At 30.5% G+C, this 18,456-nt stretch overlaps 1 protein-coding gene across 4 annotated transcripts in view; it reads left to right on the top strand.

Moving 5' to 3' along the window:
- The first annotated feature begins 716 nt into the window (after positions 1 to 716).
- Positions 717 to 18,456, top strand: part of LOC148279997 (uncharacterized) — a 188,843-nt gene continuing 171,103 nt past the window's right edge. For all 4 annotated transcript variants that reach the window (XM_088229085.1, XM_088229083.1, XM_088229084.1 and 1 more), the window contains exon 1: positions 717 to 775. The gene's annotated coding sequence lies outside the window, so the exon portion shown is untranslated. The remainder of the gene's footprint in view (positions 776 to 18,456) is intronic.

The following is an 18,456-nucleotide window of genomic DNA, read 5'->3' as shown; positions in this document are numbered from 1 at the left end:
ATGACCTGTTATTGGTTTGTGAAATAATTCACTATAATTAATCTCTGTACAAGGGTAAAAGTTTCAGCCCTTAAACTTCACTAAAATCAACAGATGGAAGAATTGAAGAAATGCTAGGAAAACTGGTGAACACAGTATGTAAAGTGGCCACTTTAACTAGCTAACGGCAGCCTTGTTAATGCCTAGACTTACGTATTTTCTTCTCTTAAATGTTCTAAAATCCAGTCTTTTATCTAAAAACAATTGGAAAAAAAATAAAATTTTGTAAATAAACAATGATCAATAAATACATGAAAAACAAACTTATAAGAGCTTTTAATGACTATTCCCAAGTATGCCAATGTGTGATTTTTATTCGTTTGTGTATGAATTTTTAAATGTGTCACATAAAATATATTTTATACCAAAAATGACAATACATGAAATATATTTAAAAGAAAAGTTAAATATTAAACAACGTAAAAATAAATAAATTAATTAAAACCTACGAGATGTTATTTAATATTTTAGATATTTTTTACATAGGTTTTAGTTTGTCCTTTTATTTAATTTTTAACCTTTTTTTTTAATTTCAGAAAAGTTTATCATTGACAAACGACTTAGACAAGAAATAACTGAAAAAGTCTTTAAATCTATCGCGGTAGTCTTTTTTTTCTGGTCTCTGAAAAATGCACATAATTTTTAAAATCTAATTTTGATTTTTAATATTTTTTCAGATATTCGGGCCTTCTACACATCAATGCCTTATGTTTTGGCCTCAACTTACTTATTCTGGGTATGTTTACTTTTTTTATATTTTTTATTATATTATAATTTACATACGTCACAGTTGACATATAACACTTTACGTAACTAATTACGAGGAAGTCTCTAATTGAACTTTATTATATTAGTTTATAGTATTTATCTTACTATTTACAAATTATCTATTGGCTTACCAATAAAAACAAAATTCTATAATTGAATTGTACCCAATTGTACAAATACCGTACACACAAAGAACAGTTTTATTTAAAGAGAAAATTGTTATATCAACGAGGCAATGACAATCATTGAATTTTGAGAAATAAGAATAGTTTTATTCAAAAAATAACCAGTCAAAATGACATAATAGAGCTTTGCCTAAAAGTTTTTGTCCAATTACTCTAAGAAAATCAAAATCGTGTTTAATCTTCTACGTGAGCGTAATTCAACTATTATTGATATAATGAGGAGGTTCAGTGCTACGTGAAATTGGATGTAAAGATTTTTTTCTTGCGCGCGGAAAAATTGGTGCATTAAATTGTACGGGAAAGAAAATAAGAAGTAGTAAGGGTTAAGAAATATGTCATTATTAGAGCTCTCATAAAAATATATTTATGTTTGTCGTACTTCAAGATTCTATATAAATAAACAAATAAAATTTCTTGAAAATGAACGAAAAAAGGAAAGAAAATGATTTTAGTAAAAACGAACTACTTCGATGTAACTAGTTATTTTGAATTAACTAATGATAGAGTGTTGTAATATATAAACGTTTTACGAGAAGCCAATTCAGCAATCAGCGGAATTCACCGAAGAGAACTTGTGACGTCACACGCAGAGTAATTTCAAAATTTCAAAACATTAAATAATCACAGTGCTAATATTTTTGTATATTTTTTCTGTGGATATCTGTCATTGGTTTTATTCTCTGTATATTTTAATTGTTATATTTTTGTTACAAGTATTACTGTTGATATCCCCAATAAATAAATAAAAAAGCAGTCTTCGTAAGCAAACGTAATTTGAAATGAATAAATAAATGAAAATGAAACAATTTACCTTTTAAAGTGTTACAAACCCCTGATCAGATATGTAGTTGTATTTTTGACTCATTTTTTTAGACCGTGCGCAGTAACGAAAGTGAGTACTGCCGACATTTTAAAAATTGTAACCGTGAAGTGACTCGGCAGAAAATTATTAATGCTATAAAATGGCTTCATTGAGTTACACTTGCGATTTCTGAACGACGCAGATGTTCACATAATTCACCTGTTCCTTATTACGTCATCGTAAGGATATTAAATAATAAATTGACAATAAAATTATAACAGTAGAATTTTTAATATTCATAATAATTTTTTTCTGTAATCGATGCATATTTTTTCTCTCCCAACAAAGAAAATGCTAGAGCCTTAATTGCAAATAAAAATTATAATTTTAACTAATTGTATTTAACGAACTACATACTAGGTATTTTTGTGTACATTGGTGGGAAAACTAATTCCCAAGTGGATGCGGGGCGCGAAATAGCGGGGGCGAAGTCCTAAGGCCAGTCCTAGTGCCAGGGTTTTTGGTAATACACGAGTACTGAGAATTCTTTCTTGTTGGCGCGAAGTAGACTCGAGAGTGGCTCGATGATTTGGGGACCGCGTGGTGAATGTGGCAGAGTGGTGAATGTTACACAGTGTGTAAAGTGATCACTTAAACCAGCCATTGACAGGTCATAAGCCCTGTAGATGCCTAGACTTCTATATTACCTTCTCTTAAATGTTCTTCATCTCTGTTATAAAATGTTAATATACACAGCTCCCCAGGGAGTTGAATCCAGTCCTTGTCTACAAAAATTTGGACAAACTCAAAATATTGTTGATAATTTAAATTATTGTATTGAGTGTAAACATTTTTTTGGTGTGTGCATGAGTTTCTTACACTAATATACAAAGAAATTGGCAATATATGTGTACGTACTGTTTGTTTTCCTAATATAATAAATAAATAAATGTTCCGGATAATTATCCACCCTAGAGTGGTTTGGAGGAACGCGTTGTAGGAGCTTTTCAGGGTTTCCCATAGGCTCCAGGCTCTTTGGCAAAGTAGGGTAGTGGAGGTTTTTACCCGTCCAGCTGTAAACGTTCCGGAGACACTGCAGTACCTAGGTTGTCTAAATAATTGCCTGTATGAAGTATAGACTCCCATATTCCCTTCTAAAAAATGTTTTTCCTCTCTGTTGCAACAAATTTAAATATGAACAACTCCGTAGGGAGAAAATCCAGCCTGTCTGCAAGCATTTGGGCCTACTCAAAACTTTGTTGAAAAAATCATCATTTAGGGTACAATTTTTAACTAGTTAATTTGCCATAATTTTCATTTTATCTTTCAATATCAAAATAGAATTTAAAGAGCAAATTTCTTCATTGAGTTCAATAGTTACTGAATTCACATATTTTGTTTTATATAATGTATAACGCTAATGTATATGTGCCGTGTGTAATGTACGTGTATGTTTTATATATGGGATGGGATTTCTCGTTAAATGTTAACGATTTTTTTTATGACAACTAAATTAGTCGTTTTTGTATTTTGAAATCTTTTTTTTAATGTTAAATATGTTTAAATGTATGTTTTCAAAGTAATAATAAATAAAAATAAGATCATATACAGCGCAATCAGCTAATAAGAATAGAATTCTATCAAGAATAATTTATAGTCATTAAAAATATGAATCTAAGAATGATTGAATTTAATACAATTATTATCCTCTACGTTTTTTGTACTAAGCTAACTAAGCCTCAGGTTATTTTGCGGTATACTATATAGGTGCTTACCCATGAAATCGCCGTTATGCGTAGGAAAATAAAACTAATTCGTGTAAATCAAAACAATAATAATACAGTAAATAAAACATCTGTAAATAACATTAATTAATTGTTTCTTTTTAGCAAATGGTTTTGTAATGGCAATATTAAATTGTCCGAATATAATTTTGATTAGCAACTCAGAACTTTGTTTATATATCAGTCTTATCACCATATACCCTTATACCCATTCGTATTGTATAAAGCGGCTTTTATCACGTGGTATTAGGGAGAAATTATTTGATTAACATATTACAACAGAGATGAAGAACATTCAAGAGAAGGTAATATAGCAGTCTAGGCATCTACAGGGCTTATGACCTGTCAATGTTGATAAATTACCTTGTCCATGAAGAAGTATAGAAATTGAAAAAATAACATTTTCAGGCGTTGCCTAGTATGTAGGTGAAATAATTCAATTAGATGAATCTCACCAGCATAAATAAAGGTTTTAGCTCTTTAACTTCACAAACATCAACAGGTGGAAGAATTGAAGGAATATAGATGTTCAAATATAGGCAGAATGGTGAATGTTACACAGTGTGTAAAGTGGCCACTTAAACCAGTCATTGACAGGTCATAAGCCCTGTAGATGCCTAGACTTCTATATTAACTTCTCTTAAATGTTTTTCATCTCTGTTGTAATATGTTAATATAAAAAGCTCCCCAGGGAGTTGAATCCAGTCCTTGTCTACAGAAATTTGGACAAACTCAAAATATTGTTGAGAAATTATTTGAGTTGTTAATTAGTTTTGCCGTTTAGCAATAAGAGTTTTCCATATTGAATGATTTATTTTTCAGGACAGAAAGTAGCTTGTATCGATTGCCGGTCTTCCAACAATCGCTATGAAAAAAATACGACGAACCGTTAGTCTATGGCAATGTAGCATCGTCATTCTGTTCACAAATCTAAAATACTACTACAGAACTAAAACAAAGTCAATTATAGAAATTTAAAGTCTTAATTTCAAATTGATTCCTTTTGACATTCACTCGGCAGCCATTTTCAAACAATGTTTCCCATTGTCGGTATACTGCATATTTTTTTCGGGATGAAAAATTAGTATCCTATTTTACTTCTCACCTCTCCGGCTATCATTTAGCAAAATAATATTTCAATAAGTTGCGTTGAGACGTGAAGGAGACGCAAACAAACACACTTTTGCGTTCACAATATTGGTATGAATACACATATGTAAATTGTGTATTATATAACTAATAACAAACTTTTAGCATGTGGGAACCGGACGTCAGTGTCACCAGTTTGTGGGAACCTCGGACGTCGGGGGTCACCTGCTTGCGAGGCCCGCGTCTTGTGGAATTACCAATATGTGGTGTCTGCTGTTTTACGGCGATGCGTTTCGCAGGTGTGCCTATAATAGTGCGTTTTCGCAACACTCGCCCGATTGCGTGTAGTCGGTTTTAGAGACTAAACGCGATGCAACATATTTTATTATTTATTTTGTATTGCATGTACTAGTAAGTTACATTTTTTTATCAATTAACGCCGTATTTTAGGACTAAAATTAAACAAAAAGGGGAAAAAAACGATTAAATAAGTATGCAATTCCTCCGTAAACGATAGTTAGCCAAGTTCATATTGGCCAGTTTGTGAAAACGGCAATATCATAGGTAAGCAACTTTTTGAGTAATTTCACATTAAATTCTTCACAAAACATTAATCTGTTTATTGTATCATTGATTCATCGGGTAATTGTGAAACGCTTTTCGTCGAAAAGCTATAATAAATAAAATCATGATAATTCCTCGCCGAAAGGCTTCACTGAGAGGTCAAAGGTAGATTCAAAATGTCAGCGTTTATTGCCGATATAAAAAAAAATACTCGATTATAAAATCGTTCGCATAGTAAATTCAGAATATGTAGTTTTAAAGTGGTCTATTTAGTTTTGATTTGGAAGTCAGCACGTTTATTATTTATTTTTTAACCGGATTTATTGGGATTTAAATGAGTTCTCACTGTTTGTTTTTGTAAAAACAAATGATTTATTTCTTTTAAATTGTAAAGGACTTGTCATTGAAAGTATTGTCCATCGCTAGTGACCACTTTCTTTCATGTTTCTGGCAGCGAACGAATACCATCTCATTTTTTGAAGGTTTTTTGGCATCTTCATAAGAATTGAAGTGCTGCTCAGCCAAAATGAATCATCGATCGAAACAAGTGGTGATCGGAAGGAGCAATGTCCATCGATATGGCGGGTGGGGTAGAACTTCCCGTTTGAGCGTTTCCAAGTATGTTTTGACTGCCCTTGTCACATGTGGCCTTTACTTTTCTGCCGTTAGAGCAACAATTCTTCACACGTGCTGATCGACGTCTCCTGCTTTTAATTCGTACAAGAGGCAATTTCCTTGCTTTTGAACCATTCATACTTAAAACGCTTGACATCTATTATGTTTAATGATTCTGTAAGTTAATTTTGCATCTGACATGGGTTTTCATCGAGTGATGCTTCCAATTTCCAAACTCTTTCTGTGTTCCACTGCGTTCTTTAGCTTTTCTCTTTTTGTTTCAATCTTCTGTTATTTTCATGTAATATTTTCAATAAACAATATTAGTACCGCGTGATTTTAAGTCAGTACATTATATTATTTATGTTAACTATTATTAACTTAGTTTAGTTTACTTAACTATTATTAATTAGTATTAACTTTGTGATCAAACATTTTAAATAATATTTAGTAAATATTCAAATTTAACAACTAAACGACTTTTTGTGTTTACTGGTTTCGAGGCGTACCTATTTCATCGTCAGGACACTCACTACACCAACATGCAAATACTAAAATACACTTTCTCCTTTACCATCACCGTAGTGTGCATAGAACATGCACTAAAATAAGGTAAATAATATTTAGTGAAATGTTGCAGAATGTGTAGGGGGGGGGAAGGGGGGGGGTTAGAAAAGGGGGGTGGGGGTTTGCCCGGTTAATAATTACACGATTCGTTAGTTTTTAAATAAAAAAGTGGGCTACATTGAAAAAGATATTTGGTAACTAAATGTTATTAAATATTTGTATATTACCACTTACCGACTTTTCCATGTCTACCGGTTTTGAGACGCACCCCTCTCTTAATCAGGACACCAAATAAACCAACATGCAAAACCCACTATTCACCTTTACCATAGTTATTGCACAAAAATAAAAAACCGGTAAGTGGTTATATACAAATATTTAATAACATTTAGTAAAATGTTCATGCTTTGAATATTAATATTAGATTATTTACTAAAGGAATATCATTTTTCAAACTTTTTTAATGTGAAAAACCTCCATGTTATTCATTTAAGTCCTTTTTAGTATTAACATGTAAAAACTCCTGTATCGTTATCTCTATTGTGATTTGAATTTATGAGAAATTTTAATGCATGTTCTGACATGGTGGTGTTTGCATCCCCTTTAACTCCGCATGTAATTTATGTATTTTTCGTAAATACTATGCACACCGGTGATAGTTAAGTGTATTTTAGTATTTGCATGTGGGTGTAGTGAGTGTTCTGACGAAAAGACGGGTACGTCTCGAAACCGGTAGGCATAAAAAGTCGCTAAGTGGTTATGTACTTATAATTACAAACATAAGTAAGACTGTATTATAGGTTCTGATGATGAGGAAGCAACATTGAAAAAGGAGACGTAAAACTTACAACCAAAGTAGTTCATTCAAATCTAAAAACAAGACAGTGTAAAATTTGATTACTCAAAGTAAAAAGAGTTTTGGATGTGAAAAATGTTTACATTTAACTTAGAGGGAGGTTATACAACAGTGATGTAATTATGTTTTTTTTTTATATAAGAGAATAATTATGTCTGCAAGTCGAAAGTAATGGCTCAAAAGCACCGTGAACGACAGCTTAAATCATTGCAATTTTAAAACATAATTAAAGCAATTCAAAAGCACTTTCTCATACAGTTATATCAAATCTAGATCGACACAGTAGTTTTTTTAAGAGAAAACTTTTTGCAAACTTTTATAACAGAAAAGCAAGTCAAGTATAATATTTACTTTTAAGATAGGAGACATAATATCTGAAACTTATTATTTTCCAATGTTTTGAATATCGTCGATTTAGTTCGTTTTTGTCCATTTTTAACGAAATTGTTGAGTTGAGAGTTGAGCGTACAAGAGGTCCCAGAAAGCCTTTATTTATATTTTATGAAAGCAACAGAATACAACACAATAAATATATCAAAACAACAAGTAGGGAGAATAATGTTTAGATATAAAATGATATTTTAATTGTATTTTAATTAGAGCCTAAAGTTTTTACTAGGTATGTCAAAACAGGGTGTGTGTGTGTGTGAGTGAGATTAAAAATTAAAGAGAAAATTAAAAATTTTAAAAATATATTTATTAAATTGTTTAAGGTGTATTTTAAGCGAATTTCGTCTTATGTTGGTGTCATTATTTATGCCTATTTAGTAAAAAAAACTTTTAAGCTCTATTTCTGCAGATTTGTGTTTGGTCTGTAGGACAAAAACGAACTGAAGCCACGGTATATCTAAGTGTTTGCCGACAGGCTGGATTTCTTCTCTAAAAAAATATTTAGAAATTAAAAAAAACATATATATGGCACATCAATATGGTAAACAGTAAACTCAAGCATTTGGAAAATCATCAAGGAGTTTCCTACTCAAAAACCCTCTCTAAAGAAAATCCAGTCCTTAACTCCTAAAGTGAATACGGAAGTCTAGGCATTTACCATCACGCTATGGATGTTTAAACATAGGGCAGAATATTGAATGTTACACAGTGTGTAAAGTAGCCACTTAAACCAGCCAATGACAGATCATAAGCCCTGTAAATGTCTAAACTTCCACATTCCCTTCTCAAAAATGTTTTCTCTCTCTGTTGCAACTAATTTAGTTTTAAATTTTTACGTTTATCGTGCTTTGTCAAGTTGATAATTTTAAATTACCTATTCCAGTTGAACATATTAATTAAACATACTTATAGAAATATTAAAATGTTCAAACAACTTATTAAAATTATACGTGTGGCGTCTAATATGATTACATCTCTTTCTCTTAAATGAATGTTAGTGATCATGATGGACAAAATACTTCATTTAAAATTATCTAATATACCCAAATATAATTATTTTTTTCTTGGTTAAGGTTAACTTGAAGATTATAAAAAAAATCTTGGAAATATTTATAGTAGTTACCGAGATATTAATTAATTAAGAGAAATTCGCAACGCCGGATACATCACAAGAACAGGCGAATTTGTTTAATTGATAAAATTTCAGCATGCGCGTTGGGGTCTGTTGCACCAAAAAAGTGAAATTTTCATTTCATCATATTCATTATAGAAAATCAAATCTAGTCTAGTTAAATATTTACCTTTCCAGCACGTTTCAGAGAAAAAACAAATAAAATGAATGGCATATAAAATTTTACATGTATTTTTTTTCTTTAAACTTTTTTCGAGTTGTACAGAAAATGATAGGTATGATAAATGAAAAAATAGGAAATAAAATAAATAAAACAACTTTGTTTTTAACCACTAATTGTGATTTTTCACCAACCGGTTTCAAAGCAAACAAGCTTCAAAATAAAAATTAGTGGTTAAAAACAAAGTTGTTTTATTTATTTTATTATAATGAATTACCACAAAGTTAGTGCTTCAAATATAAACTTTATATAGAAAAAATAGGAATTCATACTTTTTTCATACGACAGCAGTAGATACTTTAAATAAATGAGTTACGCCCTGGTGCTTTTTTTAATCTTTTCTATCTCCTAGAGAGTGGTTATTTATGGATTTTTTTTTGCATCGACATACTGTGATCATCATCATATCTATATGGCCACACTAATGATTAAACATCAAATAAATACCAACACGTGAAACCATACAAAATGGTTTTTATTTTGAACATAATTGCGACCATAAACATTAGGTCTAGTTGACTAAACCGTATTAGTTTGTTATCCTTTTTTTAAACTGTTTTATACATCATCTGACGTTTAATCATCAGTGTGGCCATTATATTATGGAGAAGAGTGTCAGCGCATGCAAAAAATACAAATCCCTAAATTTACCACTCTCTAAAAAAGATATGTACAATGTAAAATTAATTTTTCTCTATGGAATACAAAAATGTGAACAATTTTGTTTTCCGTACATATTAAATTGTAGGTTATTGAGGAAAAGGCTTTGAATATTTATAAAAAAGATACATATTTTCGTATATAAATATCGATTTTACTTAAATACCGTCTTGATATGTACCAATAAAGATTGCCTTTGTAATCGCGACCCTGTTCTCTCTAATAAAGTCGATAAATTAACATGTTTACGTTACTGCATTTTTTCTCCTTACAATGACAGTTTTTTTTAAACTTTTAAACATATTTACAATTTTCAGTTACTTTATATTTGTATATTATAATTGCACAACGGTAAACGAATTCAAAAGAATTAATTGACCATTGCATTATTTCCTGTTGCTGAATCCAATTTACTGAAATTAACAACAATTACATAATTATTTTCTAAATGCTTTAACGACAAACTAACCTGTTTGGGACACGTCACTATTTATTGGATAAATCTCAATTTTTTACTAATGTCTTTTTTTAAAACCTATTCTGGCTATTCTTTATTCTTAATATCACGTAAAATATATGTCTCTATTGATAACCTTATCATTTGACAAGCAGTTTTGCTTGTATTTAAGATTTTTTTTGCATTTTGCTCATATCGATAAATTTCGTTAGTTTTTCTAACCGATTTTTCTTCTCAGAGTTTTTTCCTGAGAGCAGCCAATTTATTATTTTTTTTTCTTTGAAATTTACAGTAGGTATAGGTACATAAGTTCCAAATACAAAAAAAAAACTACATCATAAACATTTCGAAATTCCCACAAAGGCATGGCCAGTGTGTGGGTATATGTTTTATTACAATTTTAAATCAAGTTTACTGGAAGAATACAATAGATATTAAAAATAAAAACACATTTTTCTGTTAACAAAAATGAGACAATTTTAAATTCAAATAATTTTATTCTAACATATTATTGTCCTTATAAAATGCATTAAACAGGTTTGAAGCTATGAAAAACGAGTGTCTTTGCCCGAGTCTGGATTTAGAATAAGGGATTTAAAGTTAACCATTCAATCTTTGGCTGGATCTATTAAATTTTTAGAAAGTAAATAGTAAAACATAATAACATATTTTAGACATTGCTGGCAAAAGATTTTTCGTAGCTTCAAAAGTTCAGCTTCCTAGTATAAATATACTACAAAGACAGCAAAATAAAATATAAAAAGTTAGTACATCACCTCTTTCATCTAACCGCAACTAAAGAACTGTAAAAATAAAGAAACATAACTGAACTCTTTCAACTAGAAACCTTAAACTTATTGCTATTCATTAGTCACTGAAGTAGTTATAGACCAAGGAATGAAAAACTTGAAAAATATTGTAGTTTACATGTACACAATACAAGAATATCTAAACAACATCATATTTACAATATTCTAAAACGAGACAAGAACAGTCGAGACTAATAAACAAGGGACTGAAATTAAACAATAAACTACGAGACAAAACTAAACAAAAGACACAGACAACCTTTACAAAAGATTTAAAAAATATTATCAATTACATTAGAATATGAATTTCAAAAAAGAAAAAATATTTTGTTCAATGTATGTAATCCGCAAAGGTTTAAAAATAAATTTAAAATAAAAACATCATTTAAAAAATTCACCAGAAATAGATAAACTTGTGGTTGTCAAATTTGACGGTTTTTATGTAATTTTTTTTTGTCCTGGAATTATTATTATTAAAAATGTTTGGTGAGCTGAATCCCTTCTTACAATCTTTACATTATCTATATTTTTAAGTATCATTATTTTTTATATGTTTTCGTACGATCCTCCAATATCTTTAATTATCCAATATGTGTATTTTTATGCAATCCAGAAAAATGTTTTGATTACTTATTATTTAATTGTAAATATTGTTTAAATCGACGCCTTATATGGTTAAATTCATGTGAATACATCTAATTGGAAAGCAGGCCTTATTATAAATTCTCATTTTTTTCCTCTATGAACAAGTATTGTAACCTGTTGTAATCCAATCAAATAAAAATAAAATAAAATGAAAAAAGAAAAAATAAGTTGGGACCTAATGGGTTAAATATTTAGACCTGATCCTTAATAATATAGGCATGCTTTCCATTGCAACATGAAATGACGCATATCATGCAGTCGTACATTTTTTGCGTATTTAAATAACATAATATTGTATGCAAATTTAAGCCTATTATGTTTGAAATCGATAGTGTTCTCTGGAACGATTTTTAAAATCTAACTTCAATTATTATAGTATTATAATCTTGTTACGTATAGGGGATACGTAACATAAGTTTTACATATTACAACAAAGATGGATAATATTTTAAAGAAGGAAATTTAGAAGTCTAGGCATTTACAGGGCTTACTGTCATTGACTGATTTAAGTGATAACTTTACTTAGTGTGTAACATTTACAATTTTGCCTATGTTTGAACATCAATATTTCTTAAATTCTTTCCACTGATGATTTTTGTAAAGTCTTAGGAGCTGAAACTATTATTAATGCGGAAGAGATTCATCTGACTAAATTATTTCACCTACATACGAAGCAACGCCTTAAAATTTGTTTTTTTTTTGTGTGATGCCTTGTTAATTGGATTCGTTCCGACGTTTCAACTACCATTGCAGAAGCGGTATTAAGCGTTAGCAACTTAGGGTAACAAAACTTCATGGAAGCTAAACATCTTCAGGCAAATACAAATTTTACCCTGAAGATGGCTCCTGCAATGGTTACTGAAACGTCCCAATAAAGGCGATCACCTAATAAAGGCTATCAAACATGAATAAATAAAAACAACCATTTTGGAAGCATTGAAATCCAACAAATAAATACTTGTCTGTTTGTGCTTTCCACATTTTAATAATTTTGTAGAATCAAACTATTTGAAGATGATGCACTTGTTTACATATCCGGAGATGGTTATGATAAAGAAATAAATAAGATAAGTTTTAGTTAAGAAATATTTCAAAATAGTTAAAAGTGAACAAATTACAATCAAATATTGCAAAAATAAAATATTGAAGTATTCCGAAATAAATATTCCCTCAAGTACATTATTAATATTGATAATCAAGTAGTAAATTTTGTAGATAAAATAAAGTATTTCGGAGAGTACTCAGATACAAATTTCAATTTGACAACACATTCTCAATATGTAAATAAAAAAAAATATGAAAAGATAAAGAAATAAAATAGATTTAAAGAGGAGTGTTCTTATTTACAAATCAATCGTTTGCCCACACATGAATTACTATTATTCTGTTCTTTTTTAAGTACCTCGTGAAGGGCAAATTAAAAACACAAGAAGTATTTAAAATATAGCAAAGAAGATTGTACTAAAAATAAAAATATAATATTTTAATGTCGAAAAAATGAGCAAAGAAACTGGCATGCTCACAGTAAAGCAACAAATAATACATTCTTTTATGCATGAAATAATTAAGGGGATAAATAAAATAAAATAGACAATAAAATTTTACCAAAAATGTTATACATACAAAACTAGATATGAAATAAAATAGATTACCAACGAGGAGAAAAATACAGTCAGAAAACTCATTGTACAAAGAATTAAAACTGTGCAATAAGTTACCCGAAGAAATAAAAGAAATGGAAAGTCTTAAAACATTTCATATTAATTACAAAAAAATTGTTCTCAAATTTTTTTAAGCGAAATCGTAATGTTATTAAAAGTTTACATTTGTTCTTTAAATGTTATGAAATTTCTTAATAAAGCATAAATAAATAAATTAGTACGTAAATAAATAAATTAGATTTTATTAAAAAATAAATATGCATCGAAGAAATATTTTAATGTGTGATTTAACAATTTTAGCGTTGAAAATATAACATGTGGCTTGATCATACTTATTAACATATTATTATTATTATTTGAGTTTTTCAGCTTTGAACTTTACGCCACCCTAATAATTGGTAAGCGAATTTTGGGCAACCCTAGTTTATCGCGCCCAAAACTCGTGGCGCCAAAACTTTACGGAAGGCTAATAAAGACAACCCTTTAAAATGTTAATATTAAAAATATTATCTTAATTAACTGACATTGTTAGCAGTTATCATTTTGTTTTTTTTTTTTTGCGTAAGAGGACTAAAAAATGATCAATCATGTTTTTATATTGACTTATCGGCACGATACGATATATTCAGAATTTATTATTTTCAATTAATATTTGTAAATAATTTGTTTTGACGATTTTTCCCTTACTTATACTCATATCATATTTGAAACTTGTTTTTATTTTCCCTTTGAATTGTCAAAATTATAACTGAGAAATCTGTAATTGTTTTTTCATTTTTTAAAACGGGCATATTTTTGTCCCGCAAATGACCATTAAGCTTAGTCAATATATCGACAACGTCCGTTACTCTTTTTTTCTGTATCTCGGTGTTTCTTATCTGGTAAGAGAGTTGCATATGTAGCATGGCTCTTTCATGTTTCATCTATGCTACTTGGAGCTCTCTTTTAGTCAATTTGGTGAGTGTGTTTCTGCTCCATAATTCAATACTAGAAGTACACATTGGACATACATTTTGTGTTTCAGACTTCTTCGACAGCGTTTGTTGTTGAAGAATCTTTTCATTTTGCTATTTGCTGCCAACCTAAGACCAACTTCCTTTTAAAACTCAGCGATTTGGTTATCTCTAGAGTAAAACGTTGTGGCCGAGATATGTTAAAAGACCGAAAATGGACAGTGGACAGGAATGACTGAGATGATTATGATATTTTCGTCAAGGCTATATGGTTTTAACATAAAATAAATAAAACAGACTGAATAAAATTGGTTATAACAAAAACAGAAACTAAAGCACAGAGTACCCAGTCTTGAAAAAAAATACATTTTAATGTTTTTGTCTTCTAAATCTATTGTAACAGACAGGGAAAGTTACTGTGTAACATTTGTGTAACTTATGTTCGAACATCCATAAGCCTTGTTTATTTATTTTTTATTTTCTCGATCTCCGTACTAATATTTAAATCTTAATTACTCCCTAGAGGGTGGAATTCATACATTGCCTACAAACGTTTGGACAGACTTAAAATATTGTTAAAATTTTAATGATTTTGTGTTCTTACCAGGAATCGAACACAAAGACTTCCTTGCGTGAGTTGAGCGCCTTAGACCAATTGTGTGGTTTTCCTTACCTACTATATGCAAAGGGTAATAAAGATTGCATTTGCGTAATGTCATTATCCCTATCGAGTTGAATATAAAATTTTACATTTTAGTCGGGTCAATGGTGTTAAAATTACTGTGAGTTCTTGTAGAAATTTTTAATGATAAGAAATACAGTAAACCCGAGAAAGATTTATTTTTGATAATTTGTATATATTACCCTTCCCTTTTCTGTTATTTCGGAAGGGGCGTGTTTAGATCACGGAACCACCAACCAGAAGGGATCAATAACTCACCCCTTTGCACATGCGCATTAATTAAATATCACCTACAAAATTGCCAGATAGAAAACTGATAATTTCAACCATGAAAATAAATCCTCTGTCCGGGCCGATAAGGAATACAGTTCTGTATGCGAAACATAGAAATAATCCTGAGCGAGTGTTTTCCACTCGACATATACTCTCAGGTAAAAACTATGAAAAAAGAAAATCGAGTGAAGACAAGTCCAGTTCACCTTGTAGTGTAGTAATTCCAGTTATGATGCCTGTTTTTTTTTATATAAGCTGGTTTTACATTGTCTCTGGACTGGCACCTGAAGCGTAAGACTGATGACTTTTCTTTTTTTTTTCCTTTATACTAAAGCTTAATACAAAGAATCTTGTAAAGCCTAAGAAAACGTTGAAAAAACGTGTATTTGAATTACAAATTTTTATCTACTTCGCTGCGCGCGATTTTCGAATTTGAATCGAGGGAACCGAGTGAATATTTGGTCCGTCGGTCACAAACTAGTTTTTAAAAAAATTTAATCAGGGGCACCAGGGCTGTATATTGAAGTAAAACAGACGTAGCGTCGCTTGAGGTGTTGTAGATGCATTTACCTAAGAAACACATGTATTTGTGCATTGTATAAAATACTTCAATCACTGTTTGCCTATTTCCTCTCTTGAATGTGATTGAGACTTGAATCATTTATTGTACTAGGAAACGTCTTTTCAGATATTTTTTCAAAACAAAAAAATATCACGCCGTTTCTTCTTAAGGGTAGGCAGAGAGGATAGAACGCCGTATTACCCTGTCTTTGCATGCATTCCTCGGTTATTCCAACTTTTGACATGTCCATTTTCAAGTATTTGCTGGATTTGGTTGAGTCACGTTTTTCTCGGTCTTCATAATTTTCTGCATCCATCAATATCCGCATCGTAAATCCTTTTAGCCATCCTTTCGTCGTCCATTCGCTTAATATGTCCAAACCAACGCGGCACTCCATTCTTGATTTTGTCGATGATGCTTACATAGATATCTAGTCAATTTTGTTGAAATCCTTGGTCGGCTAAATCCTGCGACGGTTTGGATTAATCAAAATATTGCTGAGAACTCATGTTTCGAGTGAAACAATTTATCTGATTTATGTCAAGGTAAGAAATGTAAATATTGTGTTTTAAGACAACTTACGCTTTATATTCACACGCCATTGCAATAAATTGTTATGTAGTTCACAAGTGTAGCTGATTTACGCGCCATGTATTTCACATTATCAATATTTCCCAACACTAATCAGTGTCGTTTCGCCATGGTAAAAAAACTAATTAAGTCAACATAGTGATACTAACATATTTACCATGGACCGTCATGTATTTTTTAAGTATAACAGAATTCTTAATTTAAATAAAAGAATCAAATATTTGTTGGAATGAGTTTATTTTTATTGTGTTTGAAAAGATAAAACTACACCTCTATTTTTTCTAAATAAAAAATGGTGGTCATGGAGTGAAAGAGGAACATTGTGAAATCACGCGGTGACTCGTCACTTTAGTCGCATTGCAATCGTGAGCAGAAGCGTGTATCATATATAATTGTTGCTAAATGAATTATCAACTAAATTTAAATATTTCTAAATGTTACGTTTTGTCATATACAAGGGCATTAAAAATTATTTTTTTACGGTACTGTATGGGAGTGTGTTCTATTAAGCGAACTGCTACTGTCAAAGATCTGGGAGTTAGGTTTGATGCTGAACTGAAATTTTATACACATATGGGCACTGTCTGTGACAGTACGCGTAAAATGTTGGGATTTGTCTCAGAACAGCTAAGGTGTTCTTGAATACTCGTGTTCGTCTTTAACTCATTAGTGCGAAGCAGACTTGAATGTGGATCTCTGATCTGAGTGCCCCACGAATTGAAGTACTCTGTTATGCTGGAGATGGTTCAGAGGAAATTTCTAAGGTATCTTCACTTAAGGGAGTGCGGATACTATCCGTGGTTGTACCCGTCTGACTTCATACTGGTAATGCTTGGCTACAATAGTTTGGAGAAAAGAAATGCATACTTGCTTATGAATTATTTCAGATTGATCCGTGGTATAACGATCAACATAGGTATAATGGAGAGTATTTTTCTCTATGTTCCTAATGACTACCTTAAACATAGGCAGCTTAAGCCGTTTTATCTTCCTGCTTGCAGAATCAACCTGCCGATGGTAATGGCAGTAGGGAGAGCAATGTCCTTACACAACCGTATCTCTTCGGATATCGACATCTTTCATATTAGTGAAAAAAAGTTCAGAGAGGATAGCATCTTTTTTCTTTAATTGCTGGGTATTTCTATTTTACCATTCTTGTATATACAAATTTAAGCATATTTTTTTTTGTGTTATGTAGGCCTTGAAACATTTTTGTAACGTAAATAAACGTATAAAAAAAAGAAATTGAAATTAGCGTGTTGCGACGAATCCCCGTGTTTTATTTTATGCTAATTTTATTCTTTTAGTTTTTTTTTGATGAAGCAATTAATATATTTTTAATAAATACAGTGCACATATTTGTAAAAAAATATTCAAGTATATGGCCAAATTTTGTCAACGTCTTTTTACAAACAAAAACATATTTCGCGTTGACTGATAGAAAGTACACTTCCGTCCCCTGCCCTGGGTATCTGATTTTAAAGAAATATTCACTTATATGTTTTATAAAACCTGTAAAAAATACATCCAAGTTCATCTAGCTTTTTGGAATATCTTTTTTTACGTAAACAAAGTGTTTTGATTTACTCACACAAATCAATACCAACGAGGATTTATTATTAAATGTGCTTCCTATATCATCGGATCTTTATGTATCTTTCGTCCAAAATTTACCAAAGAAAAAAGAAAGATTTATGATCGGAAGTGCCAGAGTTACTTGTACTTTAAAATTTTGGAAATACAACAAAGTTGTGGAGAAGAAATACGAAATGGAGGTTACAATTGAAAACAAATATAACAATCAAAAACATGGGAATGATGAAATGGAGACTAGTGTTAAATCTGATTCAACAGATAGTGAGTAAAAATATATATATTTGTACATTTTTGAAACAAAATAAAAAAAGTTCCGTAAAACCAAAATATGTTTTTTTACTTATGCTTACATTTGTTGCTTATTTTTATGGCAGAAACGTAAAAATGATATTTTAAACATGTTTTTAGTAATAAATTATGAAAATTTATTTTTTTATCATGTTTAGTAAATTTGGGCCCACTGTGCATCGCCGTCGGTCCAATTTTTGGCCACAAATTCGGCGCTTTTGTCGAAATGGCGTTCGTTTTGTTAGCTTACAATATTTAACTCTCTCTT

The sequence above is a fragment of the Micrasema longulum genome, unplaced genomic scaffold (assembly GCF_059751315.1).
Source record: "Micrasema longulum isolate JH-2025_06_02 unplaced genomic scaffold, ASM5975131v1 h1tg000633l, whole genome shotgun sequence".
Lineage (NCBI taxonomy): Eukaryota > Metazoa > Arthropoda > Insecta > Trichoptera > Brachycentridae > Micrasema > Micrasema longulum.
The sequence above is the reverse complement of the archived record's forward strand: the minus strand, read 5'-3'. Positions and strand labels throughout refer to the sequence as shown.